General features: G+C 40.5%; 1 long non-coding RNA gene across 1 annotated transcript; it reads right to left on the bottom strand.

Annotated features, from left to right (window-relative positions):
* Positions 1-2,869: 2,869 nt before the first annotated feature.
* On the bottom strand, positions 2,870-8,011 carry LOC133609222 (uncharacterized). The gene is made up of 5 exons (XR_009815679.1): positions 7,834-8,011; positions 7,569-7,689; positions 4,716-4,796; positions 3,117-3,273; positions 2,870-3,005 (listed from the first exon to the last, which is right to left on the bottom strand). It is a non-coding gene; the product is annotated as an uncharacterized lncRNA (long non-coding RNA).
* Positions 8,012-15,811: the final 7,800 nt, after the last annotated feature.

Below are 15,811 nucleotides of genomic sequence, written 5' to 3'. Positions count from 1 at the left end.
CACGTGCACTACCCAGCTGCACTATTTCCTTTTGACAGTAAAGCATGCCATCTCTGCATCTTGGGATTCAAGACCAACAGAACCTAACACATAGACCCACTACCTGCAAAAGCTAGCTCACCAATCAGGTAAACAGACTCAATAATACACTTTGGTGAATTTACTGAGGAACTAGTGACACTGAAACAATACAATACAATACTACCTTACAATACAATCCCATTGTAAGGTAGTAATGCTAACACAGACACTCGTAAACATGTTAGCATATTAGCTCATGCTAACAACGTTAGCTTGATTACATAAAGAGGGCACGTACAAATATGCATGAAAACACTCCTACAGACATCACACATGGGACGGTTTAGTAAGTATAAAGAGTTTTAGTTGTATTGTAAAACATACAAACGTTTTAAAGGCCTACTGAAATGCGATTTTCTTATTTAAACGGGGATAGCAGGTCCATTCTATGTGTCATACTTGGTCATTTCGCGATATTGCCATATTTTTGCTGAAAGGACTTAGTAGAGAACATCGACGATAAAGTTCGCAACTTTTGGTCGCTGATAAAAAAGCCTTGCCTGTACCGGAAGTAGCAGACGAGTAGCGTGACGTCACAGGTTGTGGAGCTCCTCACATCCGCACATTGTTTACAATCATGGCCATCAGCAGCGAGAGCAATTCGGACCGAGAAAGCGATGATTTCCCCATTAATTTGAGCGAGGATGAAAGATTCGTGGATGAGGAAAGTGAGAGTGAAGGACTAGAGGGCAGTGGGAGCGATTCAGATAGGGAAGATGCTGTGAGAGGCGGGTGGGACCTGATATTCAGCTGGGAATGACTAAAACAGTAAATAAACACAAGACATATATATACTCTATTAGCCACAACACAACCAGGCTTATATTTAAAATGCCACAAATTAAGCCCGCATAACAAACACCTCCCCCCTCCCGTCCATATAACCCGCCAATACAACTCAAACACCTGCACAACACACTCAATCCCACAGTCCAAAGTACCGTTCACCTCCCCAAAGTTCATACAGCACATCTATTTCTCCAAAGTCCCCAAAGTTACGTACGTGACATGCACATAGCGGCATGCACGTACGGGCAAGCGATCAAATGTTTGGAAGCCGCAGCTGCATGCGTACTCACAGTACCGTGTCTGCGTATCCAACTCAAAGTCCTCCTGGTAAGAGTCTCTGTTGTCCCAGTTCTCCACAGGCCAATGGCAAAGCTTGACTGTCATCTTCCGGGAATGTAAACAATGAAACACCGGCTGTGTTTGTGTTGCTGCAGTCGGCCGCAATACACCGCTTCCCACCTACAGCTTTCTTCTTTGCTGTCTCCATTGTTCATTGAACAAGTTGCAAAAGATTCACCAACACAGATGTCCAGAATACTGTGGAATTTTGCGATGAAAACAGACGACTTAATAGCTGGCCACCATGCTGTCCCAAAATGTCCTCTACAATTCGTGACGTCACGCGCTGACGTCATCATACCGAGACGTTTTTAGCAGGATATTTCGCGCAAAATTTAAAATTGCACTTTAGTAAGCTAACACGGCCGTATTGGCATGTGTTGCAATGTTAAGTTTTCATCATTGATATATAAACTATCAGACTGCGTGGTCGGTAGTAGTGGGTTTCAGTAGGCCTTTAAGAATGAAGAATCCACAGGTGTCGAAACGCTATGCACGGCTGGAAGACAAACGGCACTCAGGTTGAAAAAAAAAAAGCATTACTCGTTCATTAGATGGTGGTATAGAACACACAGTAAAATACCTTCTGTGTGTTTGCATGTTTTTGTTGTTTTTTTTAAACAATTTTTATAATAGCTGTTATCGGAGAAAAATCCATAAATTAGCCACACTGTCTTATAAGCCGCAGGGTTCAAAGTGAAAGAAAAAAGTAACCGGAATTTACGGTAAAGAGTTGATAACAGAGCAGAAAACAGGTGAGAAGAACAATTTCCCTTGTGGATCCATAAAGTTTGTCTAAGTCTAAGTTGTCTAAGAAAATAATGTTTTAGGAACGCAAGTGAAAGTTCCACCACTCCTGTCTCCGACTGCTCGCCCACAGACACGCTCTTCAAGCAGACGTCGAAACAAAATCGCCACTAAAACTGCGAGAGCCAAGATGCTCGTCCTCTTCCTTCTTAATTTTGTAGGCGCAATAATTCGGCTCAGAAAATGTTGGCTTTGAATGCACAAAAATCCTTGAAATTGCCATAAATGCACCAGTACTTTCGTAAACGCTGCAGTGCGTGCGACATCATAACATCAGGTTGCTTTCACGTTAAAAATATTTTATTTTGTTTGTCAATTTGAACGGCCACTAAAAAGATCGGATTTGACAAAAAAAAAAATCCAAACATGACATCCGACCCTGCAGTGTGAACGTAGCTAATACTTCAAAGTCATAGCTTTAATGGCACAACGTAGCTACCGTATTTTCCAAGATATTAGGCACACTTAAACTTTTTTTTTTTTTTTTAACTCGATTTATAACCCGGTGCGCCTAATTTGGAATAATTCTGGTTTTGCTTATCGACCTCGAATCAATTTTATTTGGTACATATTGTAATGTTAAGTGTGACCAGTAGATGGCAGTCAAACATAAGAGATATGTGTAGACTGCAATATGGTGGCAATATGACTCAAGTAAACAACACCAACATTTTAAATGTTCCATTGAAAATATAGAACATTACACACGGCGCTCACAAATCTATCAAAATATTTTAGTATGACTTTGGTAAGCTATGAAGCCGCACCACTTGATAGATTGTACTATGCTTCAACATACGAGTATTATTATGGTGTGTGTGTAAGGTAAGACATATTATCAAGATTCAAGATGCTTTATTTTTGTCCATTCTTTAACATGTACAAGACACATAAGAACTGAAATTTCATTATCGGCACAGTCCCACTAAGAGCAGACGTTACAAGGGGACAAGACGGGACCGCCAACGGGTCAGCCACTTACGGCGCTCCTTAAAAAAGGTGGGAAAAAGGTGACATTGGGAAAGGGGGAAGAGTAAAAAAAATATCAGTCTAAGGCTGGCGTTTTTTTCGCAATATTATGCAAAAGCAACTTTTCTTACCTTCTGGTACCTGCTGATCTGTATTTGGGATCTGCATGAATCCTGAAAAATTGCGCGTTTCCGCCTTTTGTAGTCCATGACGACTGCGTAGTCGATAAGCTTCTTCTTTTTCTCCAACTTCTTGTTATGGGACATTCATCCTCCGCTGTTGCCATTTCTAATATAAAGTAGTGTAAAGTTCTTACTTATATCTGTCAGTAAACTCGCCATGAAAGCGCTAAAACATACCGGTGTAGTGAGTTGACATTATTCACCCAAGGAACTTTAGTTATTAGAGTTTCGGTCAAACGTTTTTTAACGGGACACATTTCTGGCGTTGTTGTTGTTTCCGGATGAGGAGATGCTGCTCCATTATTGATTTAAGTAAAGCCTGAATGTCATTAAAACAGTTAGCCCTTGTTAGTCCTTGCACGCTACACCGCTACAACAAAGATGACGTGGAGAAGACGCTACCTAAGGTGAGCCACGTAAATGAGCCACAAAACGGCGCGTTCTGAAGGGACTGTCAGAAAACGGCTTGAAGATGATCTGTAAAACATAATCTATGCAACATTTTGACCAAAGAATTACCATTACATGTTATGTAGACCACAAGGAAGTGTTTTCAATTTAAAGAATACAAATTATATGACTCCTTTAATGCGCCTTATAATCCGGTGCGCCGGAAAATACGGTATATTAGCCATATTCAGGTTCTTGTCTACATCACTACGCTTGTTTACATCCTCACTATCTTGTTTACATCGACAGAGATGTATGATGATAATCTCCCATCGTCTTTCATTTACCAACAAAAATCACAGCTACAGATCACATTCAACAGTTCCCTAAGGCAGTGTTTTTCAACCACTGTGCCGCGGCACACTAGTGTGCCGTGAGACACAGTCTGGTGTGCCGTGGGAGATTATCTAATTTCACCTATTTGGGGTAAAAATATTTTTTGCAAAGCAGTAATTATAGTCGGCAAATTATGTGTTGTTGTTGAGTGTCGGTGCTGCCTAGAGCTCGGCAGAGTAACCGTGTAATACTCTTCCATATCAGTAGGTGGCAGCAGGTAGCTAATTGCTTTGTAGATGTCGGAAAAAGCGGGAGGCAGTGTGCAGGTAAAAAGTTCTGCTTTAACCAAAAATAAACAAGAGGTGAGTGCCCCTAAGAAAAGGCATTGAAGCTTAGGGTGTCATGTCTTTTAGATCATGTTTTGTTTTGTTTACTTATTGGACTCTTTAGTTTCTGTTTACGCTCCATTGATTTTGTTTCCATGACTACCCATTAGTTTTCACCTGTCCTCATGTCACGCACCTGTCTCACGCTTTGCACTTGCGCACCTGTCACTGATCATGTCACTGCTATTTAAGCCTTTCTGTTTCTGTTGATCGTCCTGGTGACATTATCCATGCATACTACCCATGATATTCCTGTTTACTATAGTTCATGCTTCATGCCATGCCACAGTAAGTGTTTTTGTTTCGTGTTCATAGTTAATTGCCTTTATGCTAGTCTTTTGGTTTCATTAGTCAAGTTTGTTCTCCGCCATTGTGCGCGCCTTTTGTTTGCTCCCTTTTTTGTAGTTTGTTAGTGTTTTAATAAATATGTACTCACCTCCAAGCCATGTCCGATCCAGCTTTACTTGCATCTCGGGAAAACAAAACCCTCACAGTCCAAGTCATGACATAGGGAAGGCTATGCAGAACGAAACAAAAACTGAACTGGCTACAAAGTAAACAAAAACAGAATGCTGGACGACAGCAAAGACTTACTGTGGAGCAAAGACGTCGTCCACAATGTACATCCGAACATGACATGTCAATCAACAATGTCCCCACAAAGAAGGATAAAAACAACTGAAATATTCTTGACTGCTAAAACAAAGTAGATGCGGGAAATATCGCTCAAAGGAAGACATGAAACTGCTACAGGAAAATACCAACAAAAAGAGAAAAAGCCACCAAAATAGGATTGCAAGACAAGAAGTAAAACACTACACACAGGAAAACAGCAAAAAAGTCCAAATAAGTCAGGGTGTGATGTGACAGGTGGTGACAGTACACCTACTTTGAGACAAGAGCTATAGTGATGCATGCTTGGTTATGCTTTAAAGTCATATCCAACAATTGCGACAGCGACTTTTTACTGTCAGCTGAGTTTCGTATTTTAATGATTTCTGCGGGTGGTGTGCCTGCGCATTTTTTCATCGAAAAAATGTGCCTTGGCTCAAAAAAGGTGGAAAAAAACTGCCCTAAGGTTCTCAACAAAAGCAGGTGCAATGTGTTGGAACACCAATGAAAGTTTACGATTGAAAACCACTTTTCACCTGTAAAACATACATGAAGAATGTCTGCAGCTTGTGGACCACAGAGCAGACAGTGGACATTAAAAAATACTTTGGTGGTATTTGTTTTTATAATACCGTAATTTGACAAAGGGGTTTAGACCCGAGAATGTGATATTACTGCCATGTACCGTAGATCATGTCTGGTAGAAAAAAAAAACAATATTTGTTTGGAGTTAAGGTTACAAAGAACACTTGAAACATTGATAACATAACTAAAATCACAAGATGATGCAATGTTTCTTAGAAAAATAAGCCTCAAACATCCTTGGAATCCTAGGCATTGTCTGTGCTAATGTCCATTCTAGTACTGTATATACCTTCTGCTTTTTTTGTTTTCTAGCTGTTTTTTTTACTTTGCTTTTTACTTCCAGGGACGACAAGATGGGGCATCTTCTAGTTTCGCCATCATTTTAAGCTCCAAAAGTTGGTAAGTGTGAAGCTACAGCTACGTTTATTGTTTGCGACATATAAGTGCACAACAGAGTGAAAGATGGGTCTTTTTTGGTTTGTCTTGCTTTTTCCAAGCATAAAACTGATACCTTTGGTATATGTTCACGAATGAATCTTGATGCTGAAGTGAATTAATTGACTCATATTATGTTCAACATATGGCTAATGTTTATATTCAACTTGGAGAAAGCGAACCACCAGGTTTAAGTAAATAATAGTCTAGAAAAGTGGGTGACATTGTTATCGCCAGGAAGGATGAGGTCACCTACCTAGGTTCCATTCTAGAGGCTAATCTTTCCTGTGATAAAATGGCAACCAAGGTAATCAAAAAGGTCAACCAACGAACAAGATTCCTCTATAGAATCTCCTCTCTGGTCAACAAAAGCACCATGAATATTCTGGCGGGAACTCTCGTTCAACCCTTTTTCGATTACGCATGCACCTCCTGGTACCCCAGCACCTCCAAAACCCTCAAATCTAGACTCCAAACATCCCAGAACAAGCTAGTCAGATTACTTCTAGACCTCCACCCCAGATCCCACCTCACTCCTACCCACTTCTCCAAAGTGGGCTGGCTCAGGGTGGAGGACAGAGTAAAACAACTTGCACTGAGCCTTGTCTATAAAATCCGCTACACCTCCCTGATACCGAAGTACATGTCAAACTACTTCCATAACGTAAATGACAGCCATAACCACAACACCAGGGGGAGCTCCACTAACCATGTTAAACCCAGATTCCGATCTAACAAAGGTCTTAACTCATTCTCTTTCTATGCCACATCAATGTGGAATGCACTCTCAACAGGTGTAAAAGAAAAGGCATCTCTATCCTCCTTCAAAACCGCACTAAAAGAACACCTCCAGGCAACTTCAACCCTAAACTAACACCCTCCCTTCCTCATCATACCTCTTCGGATTGTAAATAATCAAATGTAAACAATCAAATATAGTCACTTTTTCATATAATTTCTGATCTCTCTCTCTGTGTCCAATACTTGCTGTACATATGTACCAAGTCAGACATACACTGTTCCAATGTAAATTTCTCTGATGATGCAATTGTTGATGACTGAAGTGTTGATACCAACCAAACTTAACCCCCCCCCCCCCCCTCCATATCCCACACCCCTCATTGTAAATAATGTAAATAATTCAATGTATATACTGTGATGATTATCTTGTGTGATGACTGTATTATGAATATGAATAGTATATATCTGTATCATGAATCAATTTAAGTGGACCCCGACTTAAACAACTTGAAAAACTTATTCGGGTGTTACCATTTAGTGGTCAATTGTATGGAATATGTACTTCACTGTGCAATCTACTAATAAAAGTTTCAATCAATCAATCAATCAAAGAAGGAGCCTTAGTTGGACATTTGCATGTGGACTGAAATTAGCTCTCTCACGAGAAGAAGCTATAAAACCATGCTTCGGAATGCAAAAGTTATAGCTCTATCCTGGAGGAGAGATTCCATGTTTATCTTAAACGTCAAACTACAAGTTATGGTATACAGCTGTTGTCTTCCCAGTCACTACATACAAACATCTCCTTACATGGTCAGGTTGTGCTTTCCTGACTTAACACACACACAAACAGAGAAAGAAGGAATATAAGACTGATGGTTTGGCTTATTCAAGTTAGGAGTCCTTCATTTTTTACCTGAGCTCCTCCGGGTACTGCAGACCTGTTTAACGGCGCTCGCTTGTAGTAAACCAACTTTTTGTTCAGCAAAGCATCTCCGACGTCTCTTTTGATCCAGCCGCACCGCCGTGTCGCCCTTCTGCCCGGGAGGGGGTGACAAGACCAGAAATACATATCAATGCCAAAATAAATTTATAAGCAGAGGTAGGTAATACTTAAGTAACTTTTGGAAACAAGTTTACTTGTCAGATTAGTTTTAATGTAGCATACTTCTTACTTTTACCTGAGTATTTTTGTGAAGAAGAAACGCTACTTTTACTCCGGATACATTTATTCATATCATAATTATTTATAATCTATTGATTAAGATTTGCAAGGCCTTCTGTCACATGACTCTGTTTCGCCAATCCAACGTAAACTTTAGTGACGTTTGACTCCATTCCACCAATCAGACGTAGCCTGGCATTCTTCCTTGCTCGGCATAACAAGTCGGTGGCAAGTGTTAATATTGTTGACTAAAAATTGGCGTCTTAGTTATCGGCAACGACCTATTTTCCCCAGACGATAATGAATCACAGCAAATGCAGGTTGACATAGACTAAATCCAATCATAGAGGCAGCACAAAGCTTCAATGGTTACTTTCAAACTAGTAAAAAGAACAATTATATAACGTGCTGTCATCTGTGTCAGCCTACAAGAATTCCACTTCCAACTGGATGTTGCAACAAATTGTATGTGATTTTTATATTTTACCCACGCACACTCACATCAACAACAATTGTAGTCCGAGAACCTTTTAAAATTAACTACTAAATAAATCAAAAGTTACTCACAGGTTCCTCAATACTTGAGTAGTTTTTTCGCGGAATACTTACTCTCACTCAAGTACCGTATTTTTCGGACTATAAGTCGCAGTTTTTTCCATAGTTTGGCCAGGGTTGCGACTTATACTCAGGAGCGACTTACAGTATGTGTGAAATTATTAACACATTACCGTAAAATATCAAATAATATTATTTAGCTCATTCACGTAAGAGACTAGACGTATAAGATTTCATGGGATTTAGCGATTAGGAGTGACAGATTGTTTGTTTGGTAAATGTATAGCATGTTCTATATGTTATAGTTATTTGAATGACTCTTACCATAATATGTTACGTTAACATACCAGGCACGTTCTCAGTTGGTTATTTATGCCTCATATAACGTACACTTATTCAGCCTGTTGTTCACTATTCTTTATTTATTTTAAATTGCCTTTCAAATGTCTATTCTTGGTGTTGGCTTTTATCAAATACATTTCCCCCCAAAATGCGACTTATACTCCAGTGCGACTTTTATATGTTTTTTTCCTTCTTTATTGTGCATTTTCGGCAGGTGCGACTTATACTCCGGAGCGACTTATACTCCGAAAAATACGGTACTTATTTTAATGACTACTTTTACTTGAGTCATATTATTCTAAAGTAACCGTACTCTTATTTGAGTACAATTTTTGGGTACTCTACCCACATCTGTTAAAGGGGAACATTATCACAATTTCAGAAGGGTTAAAACTATTAAAAATCAGTTCCCAGTGGCTTATTTTATTTTTCGAAGTTTTTTTCAAAATTTTACCCATCACGTAATATCCCTAAAAAAAGCTTCAAAGTGCCTGATTTTAACCATCGTTATATACACCCGTCCATTTTCCTGTGACGTCACATAGCGATGCCGATACAAACAAACATGGCGGATAGAACAGCAAGTTTATAGCGACATTAGCTCGGATTCAGACTCGGATTTCAGCGGCTTAAGCGATTCAACAGATTACACATGTATTGAAACGGATGGCTGTAGTGTGGAGGCAGGTAGCGAAAACGAAATTGAAGAAGAAACTGAAGCTATTGAGCCATATCGGTTTGAACCGTATGCAAGCGAAACCAACAAACGACACGACAGCCAGCGACACGGGAGAAAGCGAGGACGAATTCGGCGATCGCCTTCTAAACAACGATTGGTATGCGTTTGTTTGGCATTAAAGGAAACTAACAACTATGAACTAGGTTTACAGCATATGAAATACATTTGGCAACAACATGCACTTTGAGAGTGCAGACAGCCCAGTTTTCATCAATTAATATATTCTGTAGACATACCCTCATCCGCTCTCTTTTCCTGGGGGTCTGGCGGCAGATTTCTTTGACTTTATCGTTGGAAATGCATCTGCTTTGAGTGTCGCAGGATATCCACACATTCTTGCCATCTCTGTCGTAGCATAGCTTTCGTAAGGTAAAGTGTGCGGAACAAACGTCCGATTTCTTGCCACTTTTGCATCTTTGGGCCACTGGTGCAACTTGAATCCGTCCCTGTTCGTGTTGTTACACCCTCCGACAACACACCGACGAGGCATGATGTCTCCAAGGTACGGAAAACAGTCGAAAAAACGGAAAATAACAGAGCTGATTTGACTCTGTGTTTGTAATGTGTTTGAGAAAATGGCGGATTGCTTCCCGATGTGACGTCACTCCGAGAGCGAATAATAGAAAGGCGTTTAATTCGCCAAAATTCACCCATTTAGAGTTCGGAAATCGGTTAAAAAAATATATGGTCTTTTTTCTGCAACATCAAGGTATATATTGACGCTTACATAGGTCTGGTGATAATGTTCCCCTTTAATACGTAGGGGGTAGGTTTTGGCTTGGCCTTGGCGGAGGTCTGCGCTCGACCCTACAGTGTGTTGCCATTCTACTTCATTATACATGTCTGCATTCACGAAACACCAGTAACAACGCCTACACAACACATCTCACGCCCGAAGCCTCCGCTGGTAGCAAAGCGTGACTGGTACGGCGGCGGCGGCGGCGGCTCTGGTACCCCGCCAAGGAGCTTTCTCGCTGGGCGCGCCCCCCCCCATTGCTGTTGCTGGGATACGGAGTGGTTTTAATTAAGGGTTGTGATCCGCACGCTAGGCTGTTAACCTCCATTTTCGCTGGCTGGACTACCAAAGTCGATGAGCCGTGCTGGGTTTGCGATTTAGCAAGAAAATTGAAAGTTTTCCCGAGTATGATGGAAGCTCAGTGGGCGGTCGTATCATCGTGCGTCACGTCTCTCAGGGTCGTGAACTGACGAGTGTCCCGCAGACGCTTGTTATCCAACATCAGCATGGTGCTTGCCAAACAATGAGCCTCTTTTTTTTTCAAAATTTCCTGAAAGCTTGAATGGTCCCCACGGGACTTAAGCTCCTTTAGTGATTAGGAGAGCTGAACTCACTGATTTTTGCCTCTTTGAATGAAGTCCCCCTCCTTCGCTTTTTACGCAACCCGCGGCTCAGTTCGCGGATGTTGCGGGCTAATTGGCCTTGGGGCTGATGTGCTGTGTTTACCAGCGACCCACTGGGACGCGAATGAACTGGGAGAGGGGAAAAGGGGTGCCTTTTTGTGCTTCCGCCTCGTTTCAAGGGTCTAGGCCAGGGGTCGGCAACCCAAAATGTTGAAAGAGCCATATTGGACCAAAAATACAAAAACAAATCTGTCTGGAGCCGCAAAAAATTAAAAGCCATATTACATACAGATAGTGTGTCATGAGATATAAATTGAATTAAGAGGACTTAAAGGAAACTAAATGACCTCAAATATAGCTACAAATGAGGCATAATGATGCAATATGTACATATAGCTAGCCTAAATAGCATGTTAGCATCGATCAGCTTGCAGTCATGCAGTGACCAAATATGTCTGATTAGCACTCCACACAAGTCAATAACATCAACAAAACTCACCTCTGTGGAAAGTTTGGTGGACAAAATGAGACAGAAAAAGAAGTGGCATAAAACACGTCCTATAGGCGAGGGCGGACCTACGTCACTTCCGCCTGCCAATCCCCTAGCAACCGGTCGCCATATTGAATTCGTTGAAAACAAATCAGCTCACAGCGAACACAGCATTGACAGAAAAGGCATTTAACGAGGTTTCACGGCATTTTAAACTGTTCTAAATGGCGTATGATTATGTAAATAGTCTTTCCAGTGAGGCTAGGTTAAGATACGAGTTAAAATGTTCTGTAGTTGGATTAAACGACTGCCCTTACCGCCTTCCAGCAGATGCGTGGACTGATAATCCTACACAATGGCCGGACATGGAATTTGGAAATCTTTATGTCTACCTCACAAGCGCACCAGGTCGGTTGTTAGCTTTGGTTGTTATATAACGAATAAATCACATAAAAATTGAAATCACCCAAGGTATGTTGATAAATGATAATAAGGATGACACGGTGGCTACCAGTATCTGTATATTTATTATATCTGTAGAGAGCTCATTCAAATTCAGTTCAGTATTATGATTTATTATTTGCTGAATTACTGGAAATAGCCTTTATACCGTATGTTATTGTTGTGCAACAACAACAACTTCAGCTGTCGAACGTTATTCAGTAAAAATTCAACGGGTTCAACATTAGCATGGACGGTATAGCCAAGTTGTGGTTAAGAAGGTGGATTTTTGTTCCTTATATTTACCAGAAACGAAGTGATCCGAACACACGACCCAGGATTTTGGGGGACTCCAGTGAGAACCGTCCTCGTTTTCCCGGTGTAAAGCTGCGAGCCATTTGTCTCGTCTCTGTGGGCTTTTAGCACGCTTTGGCAGAACAAAATACGACCTTTGTTTTCCCTGTTTCCAGTTGTGGTTTGCACAACCAAAAACAACACAGTTTTTTGGCATTTTGGAGGCAGAATGACGGGTTTAATCAGCGCAGGTCGACAGGTTAAAGATTAATGGCGACGGTTTGTTTTCAACGCCAGTCAGGTTGCTATGGCTCGAAGAACCCGTATGTAGCTCAGTTGCCCGGATGTCGGCCCTGCCCTATAAAGTCGGAGAAAGTTATACATGTAAACAATCTACGGTGAGTTCAAGGACCGCCAAAATTAGTAGGACAAAACGGCGCTCGCCAAACACTCGAATCAGTGAAGCATGTTTAATATAAACAGTGTGCTTTGTAACAAATAGGGAGGCTTGTGTCATGTTTGTCCTCCTACAGAAACCATATTAAAACAAAAAAAAGATTTTTTTTCCCCTCATCTTTTTCCATTTTTCATAAATTTTTTAAAAAGCTCCAGAGAGCCACTAGGGCGGCGCTAAATGCGGCTCTAGAGCCGCGGTTTGCCGATTCCTGGTCTAGGCGGCACCCGGAGATAAACACAAGCATCCTGTGAGAGAAAACGAGCAATCCAAAGTGAATTATGTGGCGATTACGTTGTCTTCGCTGCATTAAGATGTAGGACAAAGCTATTTGCTGGCTGTCTTGTTCCTCTGCCACTGTGAGCCCAACGACTGCAGGGGCTTGAAGCAGTTCACATGTTAATTAATTAAGCCACGCCACAGGTGGTTGGAAAGGAGTGTGAACCGCTGTGTGACACACTTACGACTTGTTGCTGCGTGGCGCTGTCGAGTGCGCTTGCATATTGGCGCAAAATAAACCAACATTTGGTCAACAAATACAAACCCCAGAACCGGTGAAGTTGGCACGTTGTGTAAATAAAAACAAAACACAATGATTTACAAATCCTTTTCAACCTATATTCAATTGAATAGACTGCAAAGACAAAATACTTAACGTTCGAACTGGAAAACTTTATTTTTTGCAAATATTGCTTTTTTGGAATTTGATTAGAGATGTCGATGCCAATAAATGCTTTAAAATGTAATATCGGAAATGATCGGTATCGTTTTTTTTATTATCAGTATCATTTTTTTTTTAATTTTTTTTATTATTAAATCAATATAAAAAACACAAGATACACTCACAATTAGTGCACCAACCCAAAAAACCTCCCTCCCCCATTTACACTCATTCACACAAAAGGGTTGTTTCTTTCTGTTATTAATATTCTGGTTCCTACATTATATATCAATATATATCAATACAGTCTGCAAGGGATACAGTCCGTAACCACACATGATTGTGCGTGCTGCTGGTCCACTAATAGTACTAACCTTTAACAGTTAATTTGACTCATTTCATTTAATTACTAGTTTCTATGTAACTGTTTTTATATTGTTTTACTTTCTTTTTTATTCAAGAAAATGAAAGAAATTTAATTAATTTATCTTATTTTATTTTATTAATATTTTAAAAAAGGACTTTATCTTCACCATACCTGGTTATCCAAATTAGGCATAATAATGTGTTAATTCCACTACTGTGTATATCAGTATTGGTTGATATCGGTATCGGTAATTAAAGAGTTGGACAACATCGGAATATCGGATATCGGCAAAAAGCCATTATCGGACATCCCTAAAATTGATGCCTGCAACATGTTTCAGAAGAGCTGGCACAAGTGGCAAAAAAGACTGAGAAAGTTGAGGAATGCTTATCAAACACTTATTTGCAACATCCCACAGGTGTACAGGCAAATTGGGAACAGGTGGGTGCCATGATTTGGTATAAAATCAGCTTCCATGAAATGCTCAGTCATTCACAAACAAGGATGGGGCGAGGGTCACCACTTTGTCAACAAACGCGTGAACAAATTGTCAAACAGTTTAAGAACGACATTTCTCGTCTGCCAAAGGGGGCGGGAGGGGAATGCTTGTTTTCCGGGGGCCTCCGATGTACTCGGAATGCATCTCTTTTACATAAGGTTAACCTCGCTTTTTGCAAATGAGCGCACAAAGTTGCCCAACCTGGGAAGGTGTTAGCGTAGACGGCAAACTTTGACGCAAACCCAGTTGGGGAAGTTGATTTGGTAATGTTTGCTCACTAAGAACAACATTTCTCAATGAGCTAATGCAAGGAATTTAGGCATTTCACCATCTACGGTCTGTAATATCATCAAAAGGTTCAGAGAATCTGGAGAAATCACTGCACGTAAGCGATGATATTACGGACCTCTGATCCCTCAGGCGGTACTGCATCAAAAAGCGACATCAGTGTGTAAAGGATATCACCACATGAGCTGAGGAAGTCTTCAGAAAACCACTGTCAGTAACTACAGTTCGTCGCTACATTTGTAAGTGCAAGTTAGAACTTTACTATGCAAACTACAGTTTGTCGCTACATCTGTAAGTGCAAGTTAGAACTTTACTATGCAAAGCGAAAGCCATTTTATCAACAACACCCAGAAACGCTGCCGGCTTCGCTGGGCCCGAGCTCACCTAAGATGGACTGATGCAAAGTGGAAAAGTGTTCTGTGGTATGATGAGTCCACATTTGCCAGCTTCACTTGTTTTGGGTTTTGTACAATTGCACTTCGGTTTTCGTTAGTTTTTCGGACAATAGTGCGCACCGGATTATAAGGCGCACTCCCGATGAGCTGGTCTATTCAGGTCTATTTTCATACAAAAGGCGCACCGGATTATAAGGCGCTTTAAAAGGGTCATATTATGATTTTTTTTTTCTACATTTAAAACACTTCCTTGTGGTCTGCATATCATGTAATGGTGGTTCTTTGGTCAAAATGTTGAAAAGATTTTGTTTTAAAGACCATCTGACAGTCTTATTTACGTGGTTCACCTTCGATAGCGTGTGCTCCCGGCCATCTTTGTTGCACCAGTTGTTTTTAACGCTTCCATATCGAGTCTACTGACAGATATAAGTTCGAACTCTACACAACTTTGTATCAGAAATGGCAACAACGGACGATGAATGCCCCACAATTATAGAATAGAGAAAAATAAATAGCTTATTGACTACGGCACGGACTACAATGGCGAACGCGCACACATTTTCGGAACTTACGCAGATACCAAATACACAACAGCAGGTACCTATAGGTAAGAAAATTTGGTTTTGCATAATATTGGAAAACAAAACACCAGATAATGTCGCCTAATAGATACCATTTTGGCGGTCCTTATACACACACCATAATAATACCTGTATGTTGAAGCACAGTACGTCTGACTACAATAGCCGTAATGCTCCACGTTCCATCAAGTGGGACGACTTTGTAGCTTACCAAAGTCGTACTAAAACTTTTTGATAGATTTTTGAGCCCCGTGTATAATGTTCTGTATTCTCGATGAAACATCAAAGTTTTGGTGTTGCTTGGTTACGGGTACTTGCTTGCGTCATTTATTGTAAAAAAAAAAAAGCCTTCAGTTTTGCTGCTCCCTGGTCATGGAATGACATCCAGAAAGATCTGAGGTTACCAGAATTGATCACTTTAAGTCCATTTTAAAAGATCGAGAAACCAGTTCTCTTGGGCAATGTACTTGCTTTTAAATTGAATTATTACTTTATCGTTTTAAATTATTTTTAACCTGTTGTAGTATGA

This window comes from Nerophis lumbriciformis, linkage group LG07 (genome assembly GCF_033978685.3).
Source record: "Nerophis lumbriciformis linkage group LG07, RoL_Nlum_v2.1, whole genome shotgun sequence".
Classification (NCBI taxonomy): Eukaryota; Metazoa; Chordata; class Actinopteri; order Syngnathiformes; family Syngnathidae; genus Nerophis; species Nerophis lumbriciformis.
Note: the sequence above shows the minus strand (reverse complement) of the source record. Positions and strands in the feature narration are given on the sequence as shown.